The sequence below is a fragment of the Sarcophilus harrisii genome, chromosome 3, assembly GCF_902635505.1.
Source record: "Sarcophilus harrisii chromosome 3, mSarHar1.11, whole genome shotgun sequence".
NCBI lineage: Eukaryota > Metazoa > Chordata > Mammalia > Dasyuromorphia > Dasyuridae > Sarcophilus > Sarcophilus harrisii.
Window position 1 is genome coordinate 529,615,552 of NC_045428.1, and position 19,001 is coordinate 529,634,552.

The window sequence follows — 19,001 nt, forward strand, 5'->3', positions numbered from 1 at the left end:
CTATTTGTGGAGGGATCTAAAAATGATGCTATTGCAGGATTTTTCTATTATTTACTTAGCTATTCTGCTTCAATTAAATGCTTTGCTACTTGCCTTTTGGATCCTGCTTGATTGCTTGATATAAAGTTTGTACCATATTAGTATGTGATTGCTAAAAATTTGATAGCCTGTGCTTGAGAAAGTAAGAGATTTCAGAATCATATTGTGTGTGTACACTCAAGTATATATGGAAACTTATAATCTCTGTGTCCTTCTCTTGTTTCTCCCCTAAATCTGTGTCCTCCCTCTCTCATAGGGAATTAAAACATAGCCCAGGGCTTTTTTCTTGTTTAAATAGTCTTTTGTTCCCATTGAAGAAAGAATATTAATTCTGTAATCTGCATTTTAGAAAAAGTCTGTCAGAAATAATTTTTAATTAATTTAACAATATTTTAAATCCAAAGAGGGAAACTTTTGAATCAATCTAGCCTCTTCCTTCCCCCATCCCACTTCCTTCCTATACCTTGGACATCTCCCTGAATCAAGACAATTTGAGGTAAAATTTATAGGAATCCTAAATAAAAAAAAAAAGTCACATTATGCCAGAATTCTGTTTTGGACCAGGCCTGGTGACCCAAACCTGTAATCCTTATTACTGGAGAAGACTGAGACTGCCAGATCACTTGAGTTCAGGAGTTCTGAGATATAATCAAGCTAAAGCAGATCATTTGTCCACAGTGAATCTCATACTGATATACTGAGACTCCAGAATTGAGGTATGGGGAGATCAGAATGTCTAAGGAATCATGAATTTGCCTACATCAGAAAAATGGAACAGGCCAAAGCTTACATGCTGATCAAATTTGGGAGGAGTTGAGTCTTTGAGTCAGTGAACTTCCAGCCTCTGGAAAAAATAAACACAAAGAAAATACCTCCCCCCCCAAAAAAAAAAAAAAAAGTTGGGTTAACATTTTAGGACAATGGTCAATTTGAACCGTTAATCTTTAATTAGAACTACTCAGACCCTTCCTTGACTACACTTCTCAAGGACTGAAAGGGCTTTCTTCTCTGTGATCAGTGTCTTACTTTTTAAATGGAAAAGCTTATACTTCCCTTAGATGAGTCGTCTCACCAATCATTTAAGGGATAGGGAATCTCTCATCTAATCCTCCTCCTCTTGTCCTTCCTGCCCCTCCTGCTTCTCCTCCTTCTCCTCCTCTTTCTCCTCCTCCTCTTCCTCCTCCTGTTTCTTCTCTTCCTCCTGCTCCTCCTCCTGCTCCTCCTCTTCTTTCTTTGTCCTTCTCCTCCTCCTGCTCCTCCTCTTCCTTCTCCTGTTCTTCCTACTCCTCCTGTTTCTCTTCCTCCTCCTCTTCCTCCTCCTTCTCTTCTTCCTCTTCTTCTTCCCCTTCTCTCCAATAATATAGATTTTCTTGCAGAGTCATGGCAGGACAATCAGAGGGATTTGGCCTTTGAACCAATGACTAATTGGAGAACAGATATACAGTGTTATAATTACTTTCTCAATATGTAAGAATCTCTGGATACAATTATAGAATTATGAGTTAATGGGATTTAAAATTCAAAATGATTTTAGAGATCATTTACTCTAACACTCTGTTTTATAGGTAAAAACAACTGAGTTCCAGGGAGGTCAAAACACTTACCTAATTGAGTAGCAGAGCAGGGAGTTGAACTATTTCTACTTTACCAAGCTGATTCCTTCTCTTTCCCAAAATATGAAGTCACAGGTCCATTTTGAACTGCATTTTTCCTGTTTTCCACAATAAAAAAAACCATTGTATCTAATGTAATATTCGTAGCATTATTGAAAATGATAGTAAAACCTAATTAATTTGTTATTAATAATTGAAGAACAAAGTTTAAATTAGGATAAAACTTCAATATCCTTTTCAATTTTATGTTGTAAGTATATGCATTTAAAACTTTAAACTACCTGCAATTTCACTTATATGGGTAATTCCTTTAGAGAAACAGATCACAACTCTGCAATGACTTGGGTATGACTTTGTTCTTTAAAACAATGTTCATTGTAAATATTGTTTTTTTTAAAGTAATAATTTAATCCATTCAGCATAGAAATTTTATTAAATATATCAATTGAATCTTTAAAAATTTAGATCTGTGATTTCTTGATGGGAAATCTCAATGAGAAAACTTCTGAGACTAGGGGTTCTTAACTTCTTTCAGGAGATTTGAAAGGCTAATACTATTTTCATTGTAATACAGTTAGGTCTCTGATTAATACAAATAATAAGTCCCATAAAGTGGTCTCATTATTTGAATTTATACTGCATATTGTCATTGGTCTGGAATCAGTTACAATATTTTTCATAATAACTTCAACAAATGAGAATTTGAATGCATGTAAAATTTATAAGATTCATTATGTTCATTAATGGAGATTTAACTGGCAATAATAATATTGTTTGCCTATTAAAATGCAGTACTCCTTTGTTTTCCACTTACATTGCCTTCATACATATCACAACAAATTCAATGTAGAAGCAGATATGAGAATCCAGCTTTTTTTGTAGCTAGCCAGATATTTAAAAGATTTATAAAAATATATAAAAAATAATAGTTTTCCTTTTTCATTTTAGAAAATAATTTTTTCATGAAGATGTCATTTATAGTATCATGTAATTAGTTTATTATTTTTTTAAAGAATTAATTAATGTTTTAAAAATGTATCATTTAGGGGCAGCTAGGTGGCATGGTGGTCAGAGCACCAGCTCTGAAGTCAGGAGGACCTGAGTTCAAATCTTGTCTCAGACACTTAATACTTCCTAGCTGTGTGACTGGGCAAGATACGTAACCCCAATTGCCTCACCAAACAAAAAAGTATCATTTTTCATTTTCAATACAGTAAATATTGATAGACATAACCTACATTTTAATAAAAGATCTTGGGGGGGTCTTCAATGATTTTCAAGAATATAAAGGGTCTTAATACCAAAAAGTTTGATAATTGCTGCTTCATTACAGGTCCTCAATGCTTTCCAACTCACCTTCTTATAGAGTTGCTTGAGCATTGAAAGGTAAGTGGCTTCTTCATGGTCATACTACTAATATATTTCAGAAGCTGAACCTTTTCTTTACTTCTTGACTTCTCTGTCTTCCTTCAAGTTCCATCTAAAGTCCTATCTTTTATAGGTCTGATGAATTCTAGTGTCTTCCCTCTTTGGTTATTTTTGATTTATTCCATATCTTGTTTCTTTCTACATAGTGATTTGTATGTTGTCTCCCAATTAGACTGTGAACCTTTGACAGTAGGGATTGTCTTTTATCTTTCTTTGTATCCTAAGTGCTTGACATGAATGGTATACAATGAGTGCTTAATAAATGTTTTTTGACCAACTGACCAACCAAACTTTGCTCTTTTATATCTTGGGGTTAACTAGACTATTCATTCCAGATTTAGATTATAAAATAATACAATATGTTTAAATGAATGATAGCAATTATAATAATGATAATCTGATAAATTATTAATATTAATTCATAATATTCCAGTGGATTCAAGATTCATTGACATACATATTCCCTCCAGAAGTGTAGATTATAACTCATCTATATATGCCTTCTCATTTTATGCTATTGTGATTCATCTTCTTCCATAAATTCGCCCTAGGGAGTCTATCCAGCATTCTGGAAGTTTTTTCCTAACTCATGGAAGGCATGAGAAGCTTGTGGTATATTACCAAATGATTAATTAAGTACACGGAATCATAAGAGTTATTATTAAAGAGAAATATGATTGAAAAGCAAGGTTAATTAGTCATATAGAAAAAAAATTGAAATAACAGATGGGCACCCCACATGTTGTATGGCTTTTCATATAATTTCAAGAAATCTAGAACAATGCTTATAAGTACCTACTTTAATATAACTTAATAAATGTTTGGGTTGTTAATGATTACAAATTTTGCCAAGTAGTGGGACCATTTTAATTAAAAAATTGTTTATACTTGTAATAATTATAATGCTGAACAGTGTATAAAGAATACTGATAAAAAGGTTTTCTTTTGGTAGATGCCTTAGAAAATAGATTCCTAATCAGTCTTCTTTACACTATTAGTTAAAACAACCATTTGTTTTTAATGATTAGATAAAGACGAATTTATTTCTGATTATATTGTGGATATACTTTGGTGAGGCTTCAATATATTTTTGAAAAGATATTTAATATTTGTGACCAATTTTCTTTTAGCTTCTAAAGCAAGGGAAGCAGTATGGCTATTAAAAAAAATGGGTTTGGAATCAGAGAATCTGGGTTGAATACTGGTTCAATTATTCATAACTCATGTAACCTTGGGAAATGCATTACCTCTCTGGAACTCAATTTCTTCAGCTGTAAAAGAGAGAAATTTGAAAGACCAGAGGAGTTTTCCAGCTCTTGATCCTGTGTGATTCTATAATTTTTGGACACTGGAGCAAGTCTTAGGGCTATCTTTTTGTACATGTATTGGAAAATGACAGATACAATACCAGTCAAAATTAGTCAAAGGTACTCAGTGTTTATGTCTGCAGCCAAGCAGCATCCTATTTAGAACAACCTTCTGTTAGTATTGGAATTGAGAGCACCAACTCATTTTCTTAAAGGTGACAATCAAGTAGAAAGCACTTTTACCACCCATTCACCTATATTGTATTTAAACTGATCATTGGAACTTAAAGGCTTTAAAAAAAACCCAGACATTTATTTGGCCCCAGTAAATTACATTTTTGCATGGAAAAATGTCTTCATGGCATCTGCTCTAAAGCATGTGGTCAGTCTTGCTTGCCTTTCAAGTGGTCTGGTTTATTTAAAAACATGAAAATGAGAGGTTGTTTTGCTCACTTTGTTGGAGCTTATTATTCATCTCAGATTCCAAAAAAAGAATGAAGTGCTGTATTTTTGCTATAGCCACATGGGAAGCAGACTGTGGATAGACTTTATGATAGAGAAGGGACAGTCAGAATAAGGATTATTTTTTTCCCAAAGAAAGAATTACTCTAATGTTGAACACATGGAGTTGATAGAGCTACTGTGTTAGGAAAACTGGAATAACAATGCATTTGCTGCATCAACAAATGGTTTCACCACACATTCATGTCAAAACCACATTTTTACATTTATTCCTGGGAGTTAACCAAAAGGGGGAAATTTTGAAAACCACTTGAAAGAAAAGAACATCTTAAGATAAAGGAAACAGAAATTTTCTAAAAGTGGTAATGGGACAGCTGTGGAAAAATAAACTGTTGTTTGGCCTTCTTAATACCCCTCATTTCTGCATGATTATTACTCACTGAAGAAGATATGTCTACTATCTGGAATACTCCAATAGCCTTGCAATGTAAAATTAACTTAAATCACAGAGAATACTGTAAAACATTTCATAGATAGCACTAACAAATCACACTTATTATTATTAATAATGTCACATGTAGCACTTTACATATTTATCTTGATTGGTTTTCACAAATTAATATCTCCAAGAGATAGATGTTACTATTATCTCTACAGATGAGGAAAGTGAGGGTGAGAGAATTCAAGTGATTTGAATTCAGTTTCCAGCACTTTAAGCCATCATCTGGCTATCCCTATTACTATCTTCTTCATCAAGAAAGACTCTGACAACCCCAAAAGAATTCTTTACCTCACTCCTTAATCATTTTCTTGTTGTTCTTATTACTAGTTAAACTTTGTATTCAGTCTCAAAATGAAGAGGACTCCTTAGAGCTGGAACCTAATCAGCTAGAAAGTGAATCCATGGTAATATTATCAAGTCTGTTTTTTCAGAAATCAGAAACAAACCCTGATAAGGAATCATATTAATTTAACAGCAGGAAGTGGTCTAGTAGTAGAGCAAGAGGACTTTAAATTTCTAAATGAGAGTGAAATAATGTAAAATGTCATATAACCCCCAAAGTCAAGTTGCCATTTGAGGAGGGAAAGAACAGACTGGAAAATGTGTCCTGTCGCTACCATCTCTTAAGGATGGAGCATCCTGAATGTTGATAATTTAAATTTTTTTTATTACTTTTTAAAATTCTGAACTTCTCAAACACCAAAAGGCAGGGGAGAATTCTTTTCTATGGGGAAAAAAGGATTTTATGTGACACTTTCTTATGTGTAGTTTACTTAAAAATAAATAAAAGCTATTACTTTCAAAATTATTCTGCTTATTTGTGTTTCCTTCTGAACTTCTTTGTTTTTTTTTCTGTGCATTTATATAAATGATATGTTACTCTATTTTATTTTTCATTTTCTTCATTTTTGAAAACAGTTTCAGTACTGAGCTTTAATATTGTGGCTAGCCAAAAACAAACATGAAAGAATAAAATATTTAGAATCAGGAGCCTGTAACACAAACTCATCCACTGTGTATAAATGAAAACCTTATCGACATCTTAGTGTTTTTAGCTTTGAACTATATAGTTTTTACCAGGCTGGTTTGATGAAAGAACTTCTGGTTAGGAGGATAGGGGAGTAACATTTAAAGTCCTTCACAATTTAGCTCCTGCCTACTGTTCCAGCTTTATTACTTAATCCTCTCCTACGCAAACTTCAGTCCAGTCAAACTGGACTTTCTTTCTTTGCTTTCTTCACACCCCAGAGTGTACCTCACATCTCTGAGTCGGTGCATATGGAATGCACTCTCTCTCCTGTAACTCTTGGTTTCCTTCAAAGCCCATTTTGAATGCCACTTTCTATGAGAGCACCTTTTATATTTTTGCCATGGTAGTGTCTCCCTCTAACCAAAATTATCTTGTATTTTTAAATATATGTTTTTTTTAATTTTGTATGTTGCAGATATATATTATTGTGTACACCTTTCCCATTTTAGAATGTAAGCTAATTGAGGTCAGAGACCATTTTTTGCTTTCTTTGTATGGTATCTGACTTATAGTAAGTACTTAATTAATGCTTGATTAATTGGCCTATAGTGATGAAGTCATTATTTTGGGCTCTGGTGAGGGAGGCTGTTGTGATTATTTGAATTTCAGAAAGGCGGTTATTAAGAGTCCAGCTTCTTTCATCTTTGCCCTTCCACTGAAAGAACTGAAATAAGAGGTTATAAAAGTCAAAATGTGGTCAGTACTATAAAATAGATGAGAAAAGTCTGATGAAATGGAGAACTGGGGGAGCTGCTGCATTGTCTTTGTTTTTGTGCTATAAAGGTTTAATTTCTGGCATGTATTTGGCTTTTGTTTCCTGAGAAATTTTGATTTCTGGAAATATTGTGGAACTAAGCCACTTAACCTGGTTTAACCATTATGCCACATATGACTAATAACAAAATCCTAAATAATAATATAAATAAGTAGAAAAAATAGTTGGTTTTTGGTTTGAAATCTATGTCATGTTTCCTTGTTTTCTTAGTACAAGTGGTATTGAGAGAGTATGTATAAATTTTAAAATGAGTGGAAAAACTCAGTTTAATCATAGTTTATCTACATATAACTGATAACATATTTGTTTTTAGCAACCATTATGATTTATTTAATCACAAAATGAGTCTTTAAAAGCAAGAGGGGAAAAATAGCAAGAGGAATACATTAAGTGTATGCATCACCTTTTGTTCAAACAGTTCAAATAATTGGATTTAGAAATGTATTTTACCCTTATTATTTACTAAAAAAGTGAATTATGGAGATAATAAGCTACTTGATTCCAAGATACATAAGTTAGTCAGTTACTGAAAAGATAAATATCAATGAAATTTTTACATTCTGGAAGACGGGAGAGACTTTATTTAAGCCAGCAGTTTTACAGAAGAAGAAATGTAGTTTGATTTTGGAAAAATTAAATTTGGTTTGGGGTGGAGAATAGGTATATGCTAATATTTCTAGGAGCTTTGCACATAACTTCAATTTTCCTGGAGAGAGGTCTGGCAAACAAGACTAATAAAATTGACTGGACGATTTGATTCAATTAACTCATTATTGAGACTATATCCCAAGGAAGTAATTTTAAAAAATAAGAATTATTTGTGGAAAAATATTTATAGATACATTTTCCATAACAGCCCCATATGGCAATGTGGCAATAATGTAGGAGAATAGACTTGTTTTGTTACATCAATGTAATGGTCTATAATGCTGTTGCTATGAATTATAAATATGGGGAAGAAAAAGAAAAGTGAAAAATCTATTTTAAAATAATAGAAAATGCCAAAAAAGCAGAACTCAGAATTCAGTATATACATTTATTGATACTTCCATCCATTTATGAGCTCATTGATGTGGGTATTCTTTCTAGGAATACAGAATACCATCTATCTGTAGTTCTTTAGTCTGTGAAACTGTTCTTCATGTCTTCCTATAAGTCCTCCACAGTGGGTACATCCAAAGTACAAAGATCTTTCCTATAAATTTCTTGATATTACATGGATAATGTTGGAGCATCTGAACAATATTCCTCAGTTATCCCTTAATATTAATATTTGAAAGGCCTATGTCCTCTGTTAGTCACAGATTGTTTTGATTATATCCTTTATATTGTGTCTTGTGTGAAATTTTTTGGTAATATTCTATAGCCTGCTCATTCCTAGAGTGTTTATCTTCATTGCTTTTGGGATGAACTCTAAGTTTAATTATTTAGGGTCTTCCTCTCCCAAGAGGAGTTTTTTTTTTTTTTTTGACTAGGTAAAAGAGGGCATTCTCTATCTCATTTCTTATATACCCTTAACCACTGATTGAGTGTTGCTTCAGTCAAACTGAGACTTGTTAGAAACCTTAACTTAAAAAGGCCAAGAACTCCCATTTCATCCAGGTCTTTTCAAGTTGTTCTGGTCTATATCTTGCCATTGAACCCAGATGGCTCCGGAGGTGCCAAGTCACAGCCCATCCTCATTTAAATCCAGTTCACTCACATGTCATGACTTTATCTCCCTGATATCTTGGTGATCTTTGAGAATGAAGGACAAACAGCGATGACTTGTGATATATGTTGCATAACAATGCAACATTATTAGAAGGATTCTGTTTAAAAGATTGTTCTTTGCTTTAGAGAAAAGGGTGGAGTTGAACAACAATGTTTTTAATAAAACAGTCAAAGCCAATCCAGTTTACTCTTCTACTCAATAATGAATTCAGTTCATCACCAGTCTTACTTGTCTACCCAAGATATATATACTGACACAACAGTATTAGTCATTTTTCATCTATTTGGGTTTTTTAACCCATTGTGAATAATTAGGTCAAACTCTTTCTTTTAAGTGATTATTAATATTATTTAGGAAACTGCAAAATATTCTGCAGCTTACTACAAACTAGCAAAATATTGCCAATAAAGAAGAGTTTCTGCATGACTTCACTCTCTGTAGGGAATCCTTCCATTTGAATTCTGTTCTGGGCTTACCTTCTTTGATAATGATAAATGCTTTTTATGAGAAAATTTGATATAAGTAATAAAAATAGCATAGCATTTCTTTTTTAAATTTTTTGATAGTATTTTATTTTCCAAATACATGTAAAGATAGTTTTCATCATTCACTTTTGAAAGACTTTGTGTTCAGATTTTCCTCCCCTCTCCCCAAGACAGCAACAAATCTGATATAGGTTAAATATTTGCAATTCTTTTAAATATATTTCCATAACATGTAAATATATTTCTTCTTCAACAATGAGTTGATTCAAGCCAGTTGCAATTGTTCGGTAATAAAGAGAGCCATCTACACACAAAGAGAGGACTATGGGAACTAAGTGTGAGCCACAACATAGCATTTTCACTCTTTCTGTTATTGTTTACTTGCATTTCTGTTTTCCTTCTCAAGTTTTTTATTCTTTCTAGATTCGATTTTTCTTGTGCAGCAAAATAATTGTATAAATATGTATACATATATTGGATTCAACATATATTTTAACATATTTAACATGTATTGGATTGTTGAAAAATTACTCATCCATATGTTTTGTAAATAAAAAGCTGTAATAATTTTAAAAATAAATGTTTCCATTTTTGTCATATTGTGCAAGAAAAATCAGACCAAAAGGGAAAAATCCACAAGAAAGAAAAAACAAAAAGTAAAAATACTATGCTTTGATTCATATTCAGTCTCCATAGTTCAATCTCTGAATACAGATAGTATTTTCCATCCCAAAACTATTGGAGTTGCCTTGAATCACTACATTGTTCAGAAGAGCCAAGTTTGTTACAGTTGATCATCAATAATCTTGTTGCTACTGTTCTGCTTGCTTAACTCAGAATCAGTTTGTGCAGGTCTTTCCAGGCATTTCTGAAATCAGCCTGCTCATCATTTATTATAGAACAGTAATATTCTATTACATTTCATATACCGTAACTTATTCAACCATTTCCCAATTGATGGACTTTCCACTCAGTTTTCAGTTCCTACTACAAACATTTTTGCACATGTGGATCCTTTCCTCTCTTTTATGATCTCTTTGGAAATATACCACCTTTGTGATACTTTTAACATTTGCAAAAAGATACACATGTATTATCTCATTTGATCTTCCTAATTACTCTAGGAGGTATAGGTAGATATAAGTATTGTTATTTTTCTTGTTTTATTAGTAAGGAAAAAAATAACCTGGTGCTCATTGTCTTTTTATAATTTTCAAGGATCATTGTGTGATTTTGATATGTGGATAAAAGATAGTTTTTAGAGAAAAGCTTTTAAGATGTTGAAAGAGAACAGTTTGGTTCTGCACACATATTGTATCTAGAATATACTGCAACATATTCAACATATATAGGACTGCTTGCCATTTAGGGGAGGAGTTGGAGGGAGAGAGGGGAAAAATCGGAACAGAAGTGAGTGCAAGGGATAATGTTGTAAAAAATTATCCTGGCATGGGTTCTGTCAATAAAAAGTTATTATAATAAAAAAAGATGTTGAATTAAATGATTTTAAAAATAATAAATAAGCAATAAGAGCAACAATTTACTTCATTCTCTGTAGCTTTTAGTCAGCTAAGAGACTTTAAAGATGTAGACTGCTTTAGAATATTTTTAATGAAAATCTGCCCATTTCTTTATCACACTTTAAGAATAGCATTCTTATACATTACACAAACATTTTTTATGGAGATAGAAAAGGAAATACATGGGTCGAGTAACTGAAATTTTCTTGGTCACTATTTTAGGAATTATAATAATAATGTCTGTAATTTTATTCTAAGCATTTAGTATCCTTCCCTCTTTCAGGTATCTTGAGATTATCACTGTGTAACCCTAAAAATTGTTTGATTCTAATAGAACCCTCCTCTGTGAATAGTCAAGTCAAATTTGTTGTTGTTGTTTAGTCATATTTAACTCTTTGTGATCTCAGTTGGGATTTTCTTGGCAAAGATAGTAGAGGGGTTTGCCTTTTCTTTCCCCAGTTCATGTTATTGATGAGGAAACTGAGGCAAACAGGGATAAGTGACTGGCCCAGAATCACATAAATAAGTATGAGGCCAGATTTGAACTCAGGAAAATGACGAGTCTTCCTTCAAACCTGACACTCTGTCTACCTAAGTGCTCTCTTCAAGTCAACTTAATAAGCACTTATTAAGTGCTTGCTTCATGCAAACATTGCACTAAATGCTATCTGTCTATCTAGCAACAAACACAATTGGAGATAATTTCATAGGGAAGGCATTGCCATTAAGGAGGAATTAGAAAGACTTCTTGTAACACATTTTACTTGATTTTACTTGAGATTTTACTTTGAGAATTAAAGAAAACCAGAGAAGCCAAGGGACAGAGATAAGGAGGGAGATAGTTCTAGGGATAAATGACAGCCAATGAAAATTTGGAGTCAGGGATGGAGTCTCTTGGAAAGATGAGACATACCAATGATACCAGTGGCACTGGATTGTAGAATACTTAGTGGGGATTAAGGAAAAAGAAGGCCTTCAGCTGTCCTAGGCCATCATTTGAAATGGTGAGGCATTCTCTTGATCCAGAAAACCCCACAAAATCATGCAAGTTAAGGGGCTCAAATGTCTGGGTTCACTTGAAGATCACCTATGAAGCAGCCCAGGCTATCAAGAAGGGCATGCATATCTGAAAAGCTACTAAGTATTTGAAGATGTTATCTTGAAAAAATAATGTATTCTCTTTTGCCAATATAATGATGGAGTTGGCAGGTGTGCTCAGGCTAAACAATGGGGTTGGAGACAGGGTCGATGGCCCAAAAAGTGCTGAGTTCTTACTATGTATGCTTAAAAATGCAGAGAGTAGTGCATAATTGAAGAATATGGATGTGGATTCCTTGTCATAGAGCATATCTAGGTTAACAAAGTGCCCAAAACGCAAAGATGTACTTATAGGGCTCATGGTTAAATCAACTCATACATGAATTCTCCTTGCCATATTGAGATGATATTTACTGAAAAGGAACAAATTGTTCCTAAACCAGAAATGGAAAAACTAAAGCTTGTGGCATGGGAATAAATATGACAATGCAAATAAAAGTGAAAAGAAATATTAAAAACAAAAAGAGGGGTATAAGAAGACTGGAAAGGTAGGAAGAGGTCAGATTAATAAAGACTTTAAAATCCAAAATGGGGATTTTATGTTTGATCCTAGAGATTATATGGAGCCACTAGAGTTGGGGTAGGAGTGCCCACTGGCAGGACTCATACTGAATCACTTTGATAGATAAATGACTAGAGTGGAGAGACTTGATGCAGGGAAATCAATTAACAGGCTACTGGAATCACCCAAATGTGAGGGATTATACCAGTATGGTGACAATGTCAGAGGAGAATATTGTAAAGGTGAACTCAATAGGACGGGGCAACAGATTGAATATGGAAATGAGAACAAGGAATTTAGGATCATTCCTGGTTGCTAGTCTGAGTAACTGGGAAGATGCCTTTAAAAGTGATAGAGAATTAAAGGAGAGGGGACAGATAAGAGGAACATGATAAGTTCAGTTTTGGATATGTTGAGTTTAAGATGTCTTTGAGTTATCCAATTTGAAATTTCAAGTAGGAAGTGGAGATATGAGACTAGAGGTTAGCAGAGAGCATAGATAGAACTTAATAAGATCAGATAACCATTAGCATATATATAAGTGGCAGATAAAGATTTTTTTTTGAGGATGGAGAAGACATATATATATGTAAGCAGTAAGGAACCCTCTTGGTTAAAGTTATGTAACATATATTTATACTAGATTCTGTTAGGTTTGTTTTTCTCTAGCTTTGTTCTACATCATGTGTATAAGAGCAAAGACCAAATGGTGAAAGTTGTTAGAGCCTGGAATAGGAATATATTTGCAATAAAATAAAGAGGTAAAGAACTGAACTGCTTCACTGAGGAGTAAAGATAGAGAGGAGAAAGTGTATCCAATACAAGAGTAATGGCCTGGAAAAGAATTGGATTGGAGGTCACAGGACAAAGAACAAAATTAAGTGTGGTAAAGTAGAAGAAAAATGGGAATAATGGATTATGATTAGATAAATGAGTTTCAGAGTTCATGGAATTGGAAAACTTGAGGGTCATAATAATTAATATCAAGGATGTGATCATTTCTGTATGTAGTTAAAGCATGATGGAAGAATTATGGGAAATGAATAAGTTGAGGAACTTGGAGGAAAGAATGTTTGAGAGAGAACCTCTATATACCATATGTGTCTATGTGTATATATATATATATAAGTCCCTATTATGGCAGGACTTGGGGAAGAGCAAAAGTCTGTGAATCAAAGACTAACACTGAGGATGGAAGGGAAATGTCCTGAAGACCAGAAGATAATAACCACCAGAATGTTCATTGGGAGATAAATATATTTTGAATGAACTTTAAAGTATTAGAGGTGCTATTTATATAGGGAAAATTTAGAAGAAGCAAAAGGGAAGGAAGGAAGGAAATGCATAGTTATTAAGTACTTTCTGTGTGTCAGGCATTGTGCTAAGTGCTTTACTAAAATTATCTCATTTGATCCTCACAACAACCTTGGAAGCTATTATTATACCCATTTTACAGTTGAGGAAACTACATCAAACAGAGGCAAGGACTCTCTTTCCAAAGTCTGATCCAATTGGTTTTTCTATGACTGTTTTTTTCAGTGCTTCAATTTTCTCCATGAAGCATATGAGGGAATGTGATATCATTATTCAACTTTATCCCCTGATAGTAATTTTTAAAAAATGAGTTTGTTATTGAATTAATTGGCAACTAGAGGTCACAGTGGATAAAAGTACCAGATCTGGAATCAGGAAGACTCATCTTCAAGAGCTCAAATCCAGCCTCAGATACTTAACAGCTGTGTGACTCCAGGCAAATGACTTAACCCCATTTGCTTCAATTCTTCATCTGTAAAATGATCTGGAGACAGAAAGGGAAAACCATTCCAGTTGTTTGCCAAGAAAACATCAAATAGGATTACAAAGTCAAATGTGATTGAAAAACAATCAACGTCGAATTAGTTATAATTCTTTTCCTTTTTCAGTTGATGACTCTTTTTCTAGTTTCATCCTTAAATGCCTTTAGGATAATTAGTTGAGTCATTAAGCTTTCAGTAAACTTGTTTTTTTCTCTACTGGTGCTTCACTATTTTATGAGGCAGTATTGCTCATTATCTTCCTTTGTAAAATTTTATAAATTGATTTATATTTTAAATTAGTGTTACCCTTGGCTGCCATAATATCATCTTGGTGAGAACATCTAGTATGTTTCCTGGCTAAGGTGGCTTAAAGATTCATAGTTTCCTCATTGTGGCTATTGATTTGTATCAGTTAAGCTTCCTTAGGAAATGATGGCCTGTGTTGATGCTCATCCTTTTGTCTTTTCCTATTTATTGCCATCATTAACTTATTTAAATAGAACAAGTTGGGGTTGCCTGAGAGTGCTCTATCTTTTCATTTTTTTAATTCTTTCTTTTAGCTGGTTGTTGCTTTTAATTTTTATCTTAATAGACGATTCAGAAATAACTCTCATATAACCAAACATTTCCTGTTTATTAGAATAAATTCAATTTTTTGTAATGCTATTTGGTATTTCCAATTTATAGATTACAAATTCTGGGGATCCTTTTATCAAATCACTCTCACATTAGTGAGTTGAGTCCCCCAAAATAAGACTCTGTATCTCTCTTAAGGCTCAAGGAGATCTTCTGAGATATTGGATGAGCCTTTTTCTAATGCTGTCAACTAAAACCTTCATTCCAATAGAAGTGTGAGAGAATATTTCCCCAGTATTATTTCTTAGTCCCCAGTTTCATTTAACCAATTAATAGCTATTAACTTTTTACAAAGAAATATTTACTAAGATGTAACAAGAACAGAAATACAAACATGTGCCCTCAGACAGGGAGCACACTCTCCTTATTGTCATATCAACCCTTGGAGAAAAGAGATTCAAATTTAATTTACCTGCTGCAGAAGTTTGTGCCACCAAGTTCTTTTTAAATGTGGCTTAGCGATTAGATGCATTCCCTTTCCTACCAAGCCCATTTACTGCTAGGCTGAATCCTGTCTCAAGGCTGCCCTAGACATCTCCTTTGGAAAATCTAATAGCAAACTCTGGCATGGATTCCAACTCCAGGATCCTGGGTGCTGTCTCAACCTTTCAGAGTTCATGGGATCACCCCTTTTTTCCAGTATTCCTTCCCCTAAAAGCAGGAAATAATCAGTGCAAAGAATAGAAGTCTGTATTCACTGATCACATGTTGATTCTGGAGGGGCAGACCTGGGACTTCTCCTATTGAGACTTATGGCCAATCTTCTTAACATGAACCAGCAAAGCAGAATGATGTCCCATATAGTGCCCCACAGTCTTTTCTTTCTCTCAGTTCCAGTTTAGCAGCCAACCAGAAATTTTCCTTTTCCCATGAAGCAAACTGTCAGAATGCCTGCACAAACTCAGATTCAGAGAGGAGCACCTTTTCATTATACATCATCATTCCTCTTTGGGATTAATTTTCCTAGACTCTTCATAGCCTCAGTGTTTGGGACATAGGGTCAGTCCCCTGAATAATATGTCAAACATCTCCAAACTCTTCTTAAGGAAAATGTTCATAACATATAGGTATGCTTCTTTTAACTAGCTTATGTTGATATTGCACTCCAAGATTACCAAACCATGTGTATTATTTAATTTGAGTTTCACAACAATTCTTTGAGGTAAGGACTAGAATTATATCCATTTTAAAGGATTGAGGTGGGAACTGAGGCTTAGAAAGTGTAAGTATTTAAGACTACAAAGCTAGGAAATATCTGAGGAAGGATTTAAAGCTAAGCTTTCTTACTCCCAGGTATTTCCCTTTCTGTTCCACCATGTCTCATAAGCCTTTGGACTGTCTTGTGTTTGAATTTTGAACCATATATTTCAGTGTTTTTCACCCTGTTCCTTTTGCATTGAAGTCATGCAATTGTAAAATTAACATGTTGATTTAATTTGGAGAGTCCCATCTAATTCTTCACAGAAGTTTTTTCACTTCCTCTTTTTTCTGACAAATGGTAGCCTACAAAATGTTTTTTTTTTTTTTTTTTTTTTTTAATGGCGGTCTTTTCCAGTGAACATTTCACATTTGTACTGAAATACAAAATAACCTAATGTACCTGAAATGATGTTTCTTGCTTCCTTTGGTCACATAGAAGAAATCATCTTTCAAAAATCCCTTCCTTCTTCTGAATTTACCTATTAAAGCCAAGGATACCACCCCACCTTTCAGTCATCCAACCTGGATATCAGTCATGACTGCTCTCATAGTCCCAATATGCAGTCTGTTGCCACCTTTTCTTTCTCTCATTCTCCCTCCTATAACCAGTCTGTTGCCACATCCTGTCATTTCTCCTTTTACATCATCTCTTGTCTCTTCCTGCTACAATCCATCCTCCATTTAGCTGCCGAAGTGATTTTCCTAAAGCACGTCTGACTATCTTACTTCCGCTATTCAATAAATTCTAGCAACTCCTTATTGTTTTTACTTGCAAATATAAAATCCTCTGTTTGGATTTTTAAGTCTTCACAATCTTGCCCTTTCCTATCTTTCCAGTCTTTGTATATATTACTTCTCTCCACGTACTCTATCATGCAGCAACACCTGCCTTTTTGCTCCTTGCACATGATAGGCTTTTTCCTGACTGTGTCTTTTTACTGGCTCATCTCTATTTTAAATTCTTCTTTGATTCTGCTTCCTGGCTTCCTGAGAGACTCAGCACAAATCCCATTCCTTGAATCATCATGTCCTTACTGACTGAACTCTTCTGGGCTTTTCTCAGGTCCTATAGAATCTTCTCATCCTGCAAGATCTCTTCAACTAAGAAACTTATTACCTTTTCTGTACCTTCTGGAACTGGAACCCCTCCCTTCTGTTTGGAGAAGATGAAGAGTGGACAGTGGAGAACTCTTCTTAGTTCCCCCATTTAAGAAGGGTGACCAAGACATCTGTCTCATAATTTTCCCCTGGTCTGTGCTGCTCTGGACTTTTGCAAATCCTGTCACCAACCTTTTCTCCTTTCTTACTCTGGCTCTATTCATCTTTTTTAGCTTCTATTGTTATCTTCTCCCACTAGATTGTGAACTCCTTTCTTTGTAAATCCAGCATGTAGCCCAATGTCTGGTATAGTGAACACTAGTAATGCTTATTGATTGAGTGACCTCTAAGAAGGGTTTTGTAGTCTCCCTACTGCTAGTGTCTTCTTACAATTCCTTCCTCTTCTTTACAATTTACAAATTTTGTATGTGCACAACTGTTTACATTAGAATATCATCTCCTAAGGCAAGGACTGTTTTTCCTTCCCTTTGTAGCCTTATTGCTACAAAAGAACCAGTAGAACATCTCTCCATTTAATGGCAAATTCCTTTTGTTTTAGGATTTTGTTTATTGGGTCAGTGCCTCTGCTTTTTGATATTAGACAAAGATCTCACATTTTTATTACCAACAATTAAGGTAATGTTTATAGATGTCCTAAAGACAGTGATTCTCATATGTGCCCTTTTCTGCCACTCTATCCTCATCATTACAGACCTGTATTTTTATTTGTTTCCTGTATTGCCATGGGCTAAAGAATTTATTAACTAATATGGGTGAGCCTTTCTGTATTTAGTAAGAATGGTCCTGGGGCAAAGGGGGGGCCAGAGATTACTCTATCTTCCTCAAAACCTTTCTAGCATGTCAATTTATTTTTTTTAATTATAACTTTTTATTGACAGAACCCATGCTTGAGTAATTTTTTACAACATTATCCCTTGCACTCACTTCTGTCCCGACTTTTCCCCTCCCTCCCTCCACCCCCTCCCCCAGATGGCAAGCAGTCCTAGACATGTTAAATATGTCACAGTATATCCTTGGTACAATATATGTGTGCAGAACCGAACAATTCTCTTGTTGCACAGGAAGAATTGGATTCAGAAGGTAAAAATAACCTGAGAAGAAAACAAAAATCTAGCATGTTAATTTAACACTGTCAGAATATACACTTTATTTTGAAAAATTAAGATCACTTCTATACCATTTTGGAAGCAAGGTAGGACTTTATGGAGGCTGATTTCAACTACATAAACTTTTTTTTTCCCTAAAAAACTATATTCATGTTTATAGATATCTAATGGGGGAAAAGTTTTATATAACATAAATATATATTATATTTATTATATTATAATATAATATAACATAATATATACATATTTTATATATATTACGTATATATGTATAAGAATATAGATATGAGTTGTACATATAGTATAAAGAGGGAAAGGTTCAGCCTAAATTTCACCTTCTCCTTGAGAATTTTTCTGATTTTCCTTAGTTACTAGTGCCTCCTCTTGAACCAGTCATTTTGTATACCAGGATAGGGATTGTTCCATGTTTTTTTCTTTTAGCCCAGAACTTTTTATAGTACTTTGTACAAGATAGGCATTTATCTTGTTGGTTGATTTATTGACTAGATAAAAGGCTATTACTCTTTTCTTTCTTTTTTTCCTCTGACTGTCAAGAAGGATAATGGGGTGACAGACATTGATTTTATAGCTATTTACAGCCCACCAGTTAGGTATTGTATATATAACAAGAAATATTTGATTTTGGTTGAATAGAAGTGAATATTTTTT

At 33.9% G+C, this 19,001-nt stretch overlaps 1 protein-coding gene and 1 pseudogene across 3 annotated transcripts in view; both read left to right on the top strand.

The window, feature by feature from the left end:
• SMAD9 (SMAD family member 9) overlaps positions 1-19,001 on the top strand; it is a 108,543-nt gene that overhangs the window by 51,309 nt on the left and 38,233 nt on the right. The window lies entirely within an intron of this gene.
• On the top strand, positions 11,387-13,803 carry LOC116422766 (annotated as a pseudogene).